The sequence below is a fragment of the Caretta caretta genome, chromosome 28 (assembly GCF_965140235.1).
Source record: "Caretta caretta isolate rCarCar2 chromosome 28, rCarCar1.hap1, whole genome shotgun sequence".
NCBI classification, from domain to species: domain Eukaryota; kingdom Metazoa; phylum Chordata; order Testudines; family Cheloniidae; genus Caretta; species Caretta caretta.
The window spans coordinates 5,439,290-5,449,658 of NC_134233.1; the positions used below are offsets into that span (position 1 = coordinate 5,439,290).

At 47.2% G+C, this 10,369-nt stretch overlaps 1 long non-coding RNA gene across 1 annotated transcript; it reads left to right on the forward strand.

Annotated features, from left to right (window-relative positions):
- The first annotated feature begins 8,797 nt into the window (after positions 1-8,797).
- LOC125629792 (uncharacterized) lies at positions 8,798-10,088 on the forward strand. The gene is made up of 3 exons (XR_012666243.1): positions 8,798-8,910; positions 9,330-9,409; positions 9,898-10,088. It is a non-coding gene; the product is annotated as an uncharacterized LOC125629792 (long non-coding RNA).
- Positions 10,089-10,369: the final 281 nt, after the last annotated feature.

Sequence of the window (10,369 nt, forward strand, 5' to 3'; positions counted from 1 at the left end):
TAGTGCAACTCCCTACACCCCAGGGGCTGCTGGCGCGACTCCTGGTGAGTAGACCATGAGAATAGGTTTTCTGTGGAATGGGACAGTTAACTATACAAATTGGTTTTGTAGCTAGATGCTTGACTTAGGCTGAGGAATGTGTATGACTGGGTCTCTCTCTCTCTCCGGCCTCTCCTGAGACACACTGTCCTGCATCCTCCTACTAGCTAGAATGCTTTCTTCTTCAGGAAGGCACTGCAGTAGAAGCAACAACTCTCTTGGATTGTCTCCACAATGAGAGTCTCTGAACTATTCCCTCCCTCAGGAACAAACTGGTATCGTGCTGACAAAACTTAGCCTGTTCTTTCTCTCTCATTGACAGGTAGTAGCCTCATCCCCTTATGAAAGGGAAGGACACGGATGTGCTGCCTTGCAGTTACTAAAGGCCCTGCACCAAACTGTCCATGCAGCAGTGGGTGAGATGTGGGTAGTAAAGATCCCATCTCTGCTGCAGTACATTGAAGGTAAAGTGTTAGTTAGGAGGAGTGTGGTCCATGGAGAATAGAAGGGAAGCCAGAAAATGCAGCTTCGTATTGACGTGTGTTGTGCCATTCCTGTTGCAGTACGTGGGAACAGTGGGGAATTGAAATGGGGCTTCTAGGCCCACACTTTTCCTTCCTCTGGATAACTGTGAACCACTGAGGCCAATTCAAACAGGGCAGAATCAGGCCAGGAAGGTTTCAGCTGAATGGAAATGTCACAGCACTTTCCCCCATGCCTTTGCTAGGTTATTTTTTGGGAAAGTCAATACGCATGAAGCTGGAGGTTAGTGAAAGATTTTGGGGTTACATATAGAGTCTGATTTTGCAAACGGACTTTTTCTGAAAATTAAACCCCACGTTTACTTTCAAGGGGGATTCAATTAAAAAACCCAGAGTTTGTCTTTCTGTAAGGAAACCTGCACCATAAAAGCTAGGTTGGCCAAGTGGGTGCCCTAGGGAGAATCTAGGTATTGTGGGCCTAATAATGTCTTTCACCACTTTTACAGTGGTATGACTCTATTGACCTCCATGGAAAAAACCCTTCAGTCAGCGCAGGCTGCGTCTACACGATGGCGTTAGGCCAGCAGAGCTCCAGTGACGGAGCTGCGCCTGTCTAGTCTCTGGGGAGCAGGACAGACCCTAGGTGCAGCACAAGCCCGCTATGTTTCTCATGAACGTCGAACCCCCCCATGGACAAGCGGGTTTGATATTCCAAAAAAGATTTTAAAAAATGAGCTGTATCTTCCCTCCTTGCTGCGGCTGTACAGAGTCCCCAGCACGACACTGTGCCGCCATTAAAGAAGGCTAGGTTAGAGCTGGACACTCAGAAACAGGGCCAGATTCTCAGCTGATGTAAATCAGTATAATTCCACTGACTTCAGTGAAGCTACACCGATTTACATCCAGTTCGGATCAAGTCCAGAATCTCTGATTCTGCAGGAAAAGTTAGTATTCCTACTAAACCCAGTCTTCTGATGTGCTGAAGAGTTTTGTGAGGTGCTCAGCACCCTCAGCTCCCATTCAAGTCAAGCGGAATTGGGAGTGCTCAGCATCTCACTCCTGGTGGGTTGACGGACCCTGAATAAAAATGCCAGCAGGGTACGTAACATCTGACGAAGTGAGCTGTAGCTCACGAAAGCTTACGCTCCAATAAATTTCTTAGTCTCTAAGGTGCCACAAGTCCTCCTTTTCTTTTTGCGGATACAGGCTGAGACGGCTGCTACTCTGAAACAGGACATTTTCTGTTGGTCCAACAAAGAACGTTGGCGCAGGTCCCTGTGACGGCGCAACGACTCACCCCTGCAGCGCCTCCTGCTGGCCATCTGGGAATTAGCTCTTTCCAGCACAGAGCACCCTCTGCAGGCCCATGTCCCTCTCAGACCCCGGTGCCCTTTTTACCCAGGGTGCTGCGCCCTGGCAGTACCCCCTCAGTCTCTATGGGTCTCCCTTCTCTGGGGAACGCCCAACCCTCTAATCCCCACCTTGCCTCAGTCTGGGCCCCTGCACCTTGGGGCAGATTGCAGTGTAAGAACCAGTCACCACAGGCAAGGGGGTTTGGGTCTGCTGCCTTTCCCTGCAACCCAGTACCCCTATGGGCCTTGGACCAGGCCCGATAGGCTGGGGAGTTGCCACCCTAGAGCTTCCCTGCTCCTCTGGCCTTTCCCCAGCCCAGCCCAGCCCAGCCCAGCCTCATTCCCAGTACCCTTTCTGCAGGCAGGCCCTACTCCCTTCAAAACTAGAGAGAAAGACCTTCTCCTACTGGCCCACGGCCCTCTTATGAGGGCCAGCTGGGCCCTGATTACCCTGGCTACAGCTGTGGCTGCTTTCCCCGTCAGCCCAGCTCTTGTTAATCCCTTTCATAGATTCATAGATATCAAGGTCAGAAGGGACCATTATAATCATCCAGTCTGACCTCCTGTACAACGCAGACCACAGAATCTCACCCACCCACTCCTGCGAAAAACCTCTCACCTCTTTCCCTCCTACAGCCCTCGCCCAGGGCTGTTTTAAGCCCCTCAGGACAGGAGCGGGGTGACTCTCCCAGAACCCAATAGGTACAGTTCCATTTCGCCTTGAAATCCCAGGTATGTTACAGCTTGGCAGACCAGGAGTTTTAGAAGGACTGATTGGAAAGGAGATACCTGGGATGACTCTTCTTGTGAATCTAGGTGACATTATTGTTTTGCCTCCTGCTTTATAGGAAACACAGAGAATTCCCTGGACCATGGACGGTGGGAGCACATGCTGCTTCAGGTAGAGGATGGCTTTCAGATGTATTGTCACAGTCCTCTCTTCCCCCTCCAAATATATCAGCTGGGGACAAAATTAATGATAAATTATTCATTATAAGCAGAGCTGGTCAAACCATTTCATTTGCAACTTTTGTTCAATTAAAAATGGCCTTTTTATTTTCATGGGACATTTTCAAATTTTTCAGGGTTCTTTTTTTTTTTTTTTTAAACACACACACAAAAAAAACCCAAAACAAAATAACCCCAACCCAAATAGAAAATGTTTAGTTTTTTGAAACTGAAGCTGTTTTTTTTTTCCAGTTGCTTTGCTGTTTGTCTCCTTCCCCCTCCACCTCCTCCCCCCCCCCCCCCCCCCGCTTTTCAATCACAAAGTGGAAGATGGGGGAAAAAGCACGGGGATGAGGGATAAAGGGAAGGAAATGGGGAAAAGAAAGAATTGAATAATGGTCATCTTTGATTTTGAAAAGCAAAATATTTTTGTGTTTTCACTTTTCATTTGTATGTTGAAAAATCAAGAAAACAAAAAAATCCCACTTGTTTTGTGAAATGGCCTTACTATTGTTCAACCAGCTCTCGTTATAAATCCCTCTGTATTACCCCTGGGAACAACACAAAACTTCACCAGAAACCCAGCATGCTAATGGTGCTAATGCATCACTGGGGGACGTCTAAAGGATTTTTTTTTCTATTTGCCACTCAAAAGAAAACTTGCTCTGAGAAACCCAAAAAGGAAAAGAGACAAGACAAGGTTTGGTGTCTGTATCTCATGGAGAAGCCTTTGTGGTCAGAAAGAGCTCTTTACAGCCTCATGTAAATCCAGACAAGGAAGATTTTTATGGCGAGGGCTGAAAATGAAAGGAAAGGACCTAGTGACAAAGAAGCCCCAGAAGGTTTGGAGTTCCATTTGGGGTTGGATTACACTCTAGAATTTCCCATTCCAGATCCAGCCTCATTTGAAATTCTTTGGGCTCAAAAATCAACTAAGATTAGGTTCTCTTGTGAGGTTTCTGGTATTTCCTGGCTGCTGTTCAAAAGTCGGGCCTGAAACAGCAAAGTGCTGAGAGTTACTAACCTCTGGCTGACTTCAATGGGAGTTGAGGGTGTGACCCCGGGTCCTTTGGGTACCCACTGGCAGAGGCCACAGGAGTGCATAGGGTTCCCAGGATTCCCTGGATCTGATCTCTATATCATCAAAGGGTGTCATGTAAAGCCTTTCCTGGATGCCTGTGCCACACTGCATAATCCTCATAATCATTGCACAGTGACTGGATGGATAATATCTAAGGCGTTATGGTTGTCTACTGAAATTGATGCTTTGAAGGTCTGCGCGTTGGGGCTGGTCACCAGAAGGTGATAAAGAAGTTTCTTTCACGCAGAAGATGCTTAGCTGCTTGAATGGCTGTATGTAGACTGAGTAATTATTCACAGTGGATGCTAATCAATAGAGCAAAATTCTAATCAAGTGATTGCAAAGTCTCCAGAGGAGATTCGAGACAAGAAAGACAAACAAACAATAGGGGGTACCCTGTTTACAAGCGGACAATGGATGCTTGGAACTATATCTGGAGGTCCAGAGGTATCCTGCACCAGGTATCCTTCACCTATTGGACAAATTGCCAACTGGCTTGTCTTATGAATGGAGGATCACATTTGGTCTGGGTGTTTCCTGCTGGGAGAGAGATTTGGGGGAGCTATCCCTTGTGAGACAGGGGACTGTTTGGTTCTTTAAGTTGAAGCTCTAAAAGTGTGTTAGGATTTTATTTTTATGTAACCATTTGTTTACATTAATTTTTCTTGCTGCTTCTCAAATCTCTGATCTTGGTGAATTAAACTCTACTTCTTTTCACTGTCAATGTATCGAAGTGTGTGAAATGGAGCGGTGATGCTGAGGTGAAACTGGTAAGGTGGTGTGTAGCAAACCTCTGAATTCTGTGAGTGTCCAGTGGAACAGGGGCTGGACATTCTGGGGATGTCCAGAGGGCGAGCGGTTGGAGTGTACTGATTGCTTATCTGTGGAAGGACAGTGGATCCTGGACAGGGTGAGAAGGGTGTGCTTGTGTTTCCTGTGACTGGCAGAGTCAGGAGCTGACACTTGGCAGGTACAGAGAAGGCTTCCTCATGCTAAGGGCAGGTGGTAGTGAGGTCCCTCACAACCCTGGGTACCTCGGGAGGTGTCATAAAGGGTCCATAGCACTTCAGAGAAGGTGCCTGGTCCTTCGTAGTCCAGGGCCCTTTGTTCAAAGTTGACTAGAGCCATCGTCCATCCACTGGAAAATCACTCCTCGATGGTCAGATGCCTTGGCTCCATCTCATTCTCCAATTCACTGTCCATCTGGGTTTGGGGACTGAGAGGAATCCTCAGGCAAAGGTTCAAGAACAAGAGGCAGAGGAAGTCTGGGTTGTCAATGTTTATAGTTCTCAATAGGGAAATAATCTTCCCAGGACACCTGAATATTGGAAAGTTTACAACGGAACAAGGAAGCAAAAACCAACCAACCAACCAAAACCCCAAACCCCACAACAGCCCCCACATTCTTGCAATTAACCATCTGCTTTACCTCTGGTTTTACACGCAGTTCCTAAGAACATCTCTGGAGATGATAGACGACAGTGCCTGGAGCAGCCAGATATCCCTTGAGTTGAGCTGGCAGATGGCCGGCTATGCCAGCCCCTCCAAAGAGAAGGTTTGTTCTCTGTTAAGGTTTAGTTTCTAGTTACTTTCCCCTGAAATTCTGATTGGAGGGCTGCATAAGGCTTCTCTCAAGGTTTCATTATTTGATATTTTATTCTGCATATAAAATTTGTTTGTACTTATTCCCTGCTCTCTTGCCCCCCTGCCCTTCCAATATTTGCTTGGACAGGCTGCTTGTCTGTCCTGCATTGTTGGTTCTCTGGCTGGGCTAGACGATGGGATGTTTCTGCAGCATGGGTGCTTGGACTTGGCTGTCTTGTTCCTTCCTGAGTGTTGCTGAGCAGGGTCTGTATTGACAGGCACGTTGTGTTCCTGATATCCCAGGGCTGGTCTCTTTCTTTCAGAGTTTCCTGTATAAGGCGCTAGGAACGTCCTTAGCAGCTTGTCAGGACCTGGTCCATGTTAAATCACAGATTCATACACTTCTGACAACAGCAGATTATATGGAAGCCCCTGAGAGACAGGTGAGGCCTCTGTCCCTCTCCCCATTTTACCAAGTAATCCCTGAATGCTCCCTGTGGGGCTCAGCTCTGAGTTGGCCTGGGACAAATGCCATTTTGCTTCCTATCCTCTTGATTGCTATTTCACTCAGCGCCCGCTCCCCATGTGTCTCAGGCCCGATTGGCACTTTACACCACTTTGGGTGAAAGGAATGGACTCGTGGGCTCTATCAGACACCTGGTTTGATCCTAACCTGTATTTCTCTTGGGTGACAGGGAGTCGTCTCCATCCTCGCAGTCTGTGCTGCGAGCCACTTGGACCTCACCTTGAAGGCACTTCAGGAGTTTGGGGCTGCAATGAGCCAGGTTAAGATTTCTGGGTTCGTCAGCCGCCTGAAGGTAAAGGAGCCAGGGGGTTCTCTCAAACTTCCTCTCCCTCTAAAGCAGGGGCAGCAGCCCCACGGTAGTGTCTGCTCCGGTCAGTTAGCATTGTCCACCAGTGTATGCGTTCTACGTGATGCCTGCCGTTAAGCAGACAGGAGCACAATGTGGAGCTGGGGTTCTCTCAAATGATTTTTATCGTCTGATGTCTCATGGCTTGAGCGCCCCTCCCATGCACAATGTGTGGGAACTACATCAGTTGCTTGCATGGAAAAGCATTGAAGGTATTTTTAACTGTTTTTTATCCCAGGTTTGTAGCTGGAAATGAGGAGGTGTTGCAAGCAACATGTGGCTTACCAACCCGCTTTAGGTAGACCACCAGTGGTCTACGGATGACAATTAGGGAACCTCTGATTTAGAACAGTGGTTCTCAACCTTTCCAGATTAGTGTCCCCCTTTCAGGAGTCTGATTTGTCTTGTGTCCCCCAAATTTCACCTCACTTAAAAACTACTTGCTTACAAAATCAGGCATAAAATTATAAAAGGGTCCTAGCATATTATTCCTGAAAAAAGACTGCTTATTTTCCCATTTTTGCCCTAGAATTAGAAAATACATCAACTGGAATCTAAATATTGTACCTGCATTTCAGTGGGCAGTATATAGAGTAGTCTAAAGAACCCATTGTATGAAATTTGAGTTAGTAACTTTGCAAGTGCTTTCTTTGTCGTCTGCTGTAAAACTAGGCAAATATCTAGATGAGTTGATATACCCCCTGGAAGACTCCTGCAGACCCTCAGGGGTACAGAAGTCCCCCTGGTTGAACACCACTGATCTAGAGGATAGAGCAGGAGACTAGGCCTCTGGGCTCCCATTGCTGGCTCTGCCATTTACTCACTGTGCAGCCTTAGGCAAGACATTTAGCGCCTGATCTTGTACCCACCAGTGTCAATGACTAAGCTCCCGTGTACTCCACTGCTGTCGGTTCAGCCTTTTCGGCTCTCTGGGTCAGAGTTACCCAGTGGGAATGATGGCGATGGGGCGGCGAGTTCTATGGGCTCATGGTGCCCGGGCTCCAGCAGTATTCAAGGCTCGGGGGCCCGGCTCCACCAATGTTTGATTCATTCCAAGGCCAAATGAATCAGAAGAACTTGTCTCTAGTGATGTTTCCTATTGTCTAGGATTACCACCATGGGACAAGAGGCAAGACTCGCCGCACCCTGATGCTGACATACAGCAACGTGGCTGTCCATGCTCCAAAAGAGCAGCTTCTCTCCCGAGTAGAGGCAGACATCACAAGGAACATCATTCACCATTACAGAACCAGTTGTCAGGTAAGAGCCTTTGCATGACAACTGTGAGGGGCATTACCCTGAAGGTATAGAATTGCCTCTGAGTTTATAGAGAGAGGGCTTGTATTTTCTAAAACTCTCCTTTGAGCAATAATTTGTCACATAACTGAAATTTAAAACTATAATGGATGGAGCGTGAGCTGTCACATGTTGTATCACTTTTGTTGCTCTTCTTTGTGTTTTCTCTAGTTTTTCTATAGTCTTCTGAAATTCTGTCGAGCACAGCTACACAGTAATTCAGATGCAGTCACACTCAGGCTATTCAGAATAACACTCTAACTCCCCTAATATGTATGTGTATCTAGCTCTATCTTTTGCTAGCCAAGAGAGAATGGTGCTAACTTGTATTTAGTTTCTTTGCTGTCACTCTGTTTCTTGGACTCACTACTTCCCTTCCCTCTTCTCTGTCGTCTTGTTTGTCTGTGTGCTCGTTATTTCTGTTCCCTAGGTGTCTGACTGCTGGTACTGACTCTCCTCTCAGTGCAACCTCGCCACGTCACTTTGCCATTCAGTTCTGCCCAGTCTAAGTGAGAATCTCATTTAGCCTTTGTCAAAAAAGTTGATCACAGTTGAACCAAACGGATATCTTCCAGAAGTTCACAAATGCAAATATTCCATAGGATGGCCCCTGATCTTGACCTCTGCAAAACACCCCCTCTGGATACATTTCCAGCCTTTTGGAAGATTTAACAATCATGATTTCTCTCTGCTCCATATTCACGAGCCAGGCCATTTTGAGGATGTGTGTTATGTGGGACTATAGACATTGCTAATAGCTGTTTTGCATTTTGTTTTTCAGGTGCTGGGCATCGCTCTGACAAACAAGGTAAATTCTAAATTATCTGCCCTCAGCTCTTGCCTTTTCTATCCACAAGTTGCTTGTTTAAATTGCACAGAGCTTGATTTCCTTGCTACATGAAGCAGGAGTCCTGGCTGCTCTGGTGTAAGTGGCCCTGGATTTCTTTCATGAACCTGGGTTTTCTCTTCTTCTGAGGTGGGTGCAGAGCCAGGGTCCTCTGCCTTCTGGGGTCTGTGGACACCTTTCTCCTCTCCTGTGGCTAGATTTAATTCCTGACCTTTATCTTCTGGACTCTGGTTCTTCTCTCCGTTTCTCATCCACATCCTCTTGTTTCTCCTTCTGGATTATGTAGGACATGCACCTAAAATTAACCCTCATCCAGAATGTCACGGAGATTAGCTGTGCCATTTTGGAGACCAGAGACTCCCAGGAGTACGAATTCTCTTACAAACTGGAGCTCCTTGGCTACATGCTGGTGAGTGATGAGGAGCTTTGAGGACTGAAGTAGAAAGGAGTTTGTTGTAATGTCATCAGACTGGGTTTCCAGGTAGATGTTGTTTTATCCATTGGCTGTGACTGTACCACTGCAGTCTCATGAGCTACCTGCACGGCACCCAGAATGCTGCTGGGTCCACTCTGAGCTTGGCAGGGATGCCGACCTATTGTGGGCTGTAAGTGGCAGGAATGGCTTGTTTCTGGGGAGTTATCTTTCTGTCCTCCGTATAGCCTGCAGATGGCCCTACGGTCCATTTCTGAGGCAGAGAGCCTGCCGAGCACGGTGTCTGTTTATTACAGGTCTGGCATATGGCCCTGTTTCAGGGTGTGAGAGGAAAGCCTCTCTGCCTTTCAAATCCATTTCCCATTTTTTTTAATTTCCCTATTCGTGCATTTCAGGACTTCATTAAAAAGGAACCACTGGATTCCCTGGCATCTCCAGTTCGCTACAAGGCAATTCTTGCCATTAGACATCTGAGGTAGGCTATTTTCTGCCATATTTCCTGGCACTGTGACGTCGTCTTTGTTAGTTCATGAGTGCCAGGTTGGGAGCAGTTTGATGCCTGCCGGGTTTGGCTCACATGCTGCTCACCAGCAGAACTTTAGTTCTTGAGGGTTTGAATGTGTCCATTTGGAGGTTTGTGCTTGAAAGACACAAACTTGGAGGTTGTGGGGCATGCAGTCCAATGCAGGAGAGTTCAGATGGGGAGGGAGGTGTCTGGCTTGCTGGCAGGGGGAAGGAAGCTTGTGGGTTTCTCTAAAAAGGGGACTTGAAGCTTTAGCTTTACTTCTCAATGAGCCAATACTTAATAGAGGTGCAAAGAGGTGCTCAGCTGCAAAGTGAAGGGTTGTTTGCATTTGGGGTTTTAGATTGAGACAATCTCCAGTCATTGGACCCATTTCTTTTACTTGGAGGTGGTACTGAGTCTAATGCATGACTTTTCTCTCTCTCTCTTTCTTCTGCCAGCAAACTCAAACCATCTTTGACCTTGAAGGAAAACCGTGAGCTCCTTCATCAGTGTTTCAAAAGTTTGTTTCCCCTCCCTCCCCTGGAGAAGATGATGAAAGAGGAAGGTGAGACAGCAAAGGATGCTCTGCCTATACAGGTACGTGACAACAATTCTCCTCAGGCACCATCCACTGTATTTCTGCCCAGCAGGCACTGGGTGATGGCAGTCACACATGGCCTCCCTGGCAAGGTTATGGTTAGCTTTCCCCAGCCCCCAGTTGTCCCCCCCCCCGCCCACACACACACACAAATTATCTGTGCTGAGCCTCACTCCTTGTCTTCTGGTTTCAGTCACTGTACGTAGAGTCCTTGGAAGCCCTTGGCAAGCTAATGAAGACTTTGCTGGAGGAAGAACCAACCGCACACTGGTTCCAGGAAATGTTTCAAGTGAGTAGACCATTGAACCATGGTGAAGATTGTTTGTTTGTTT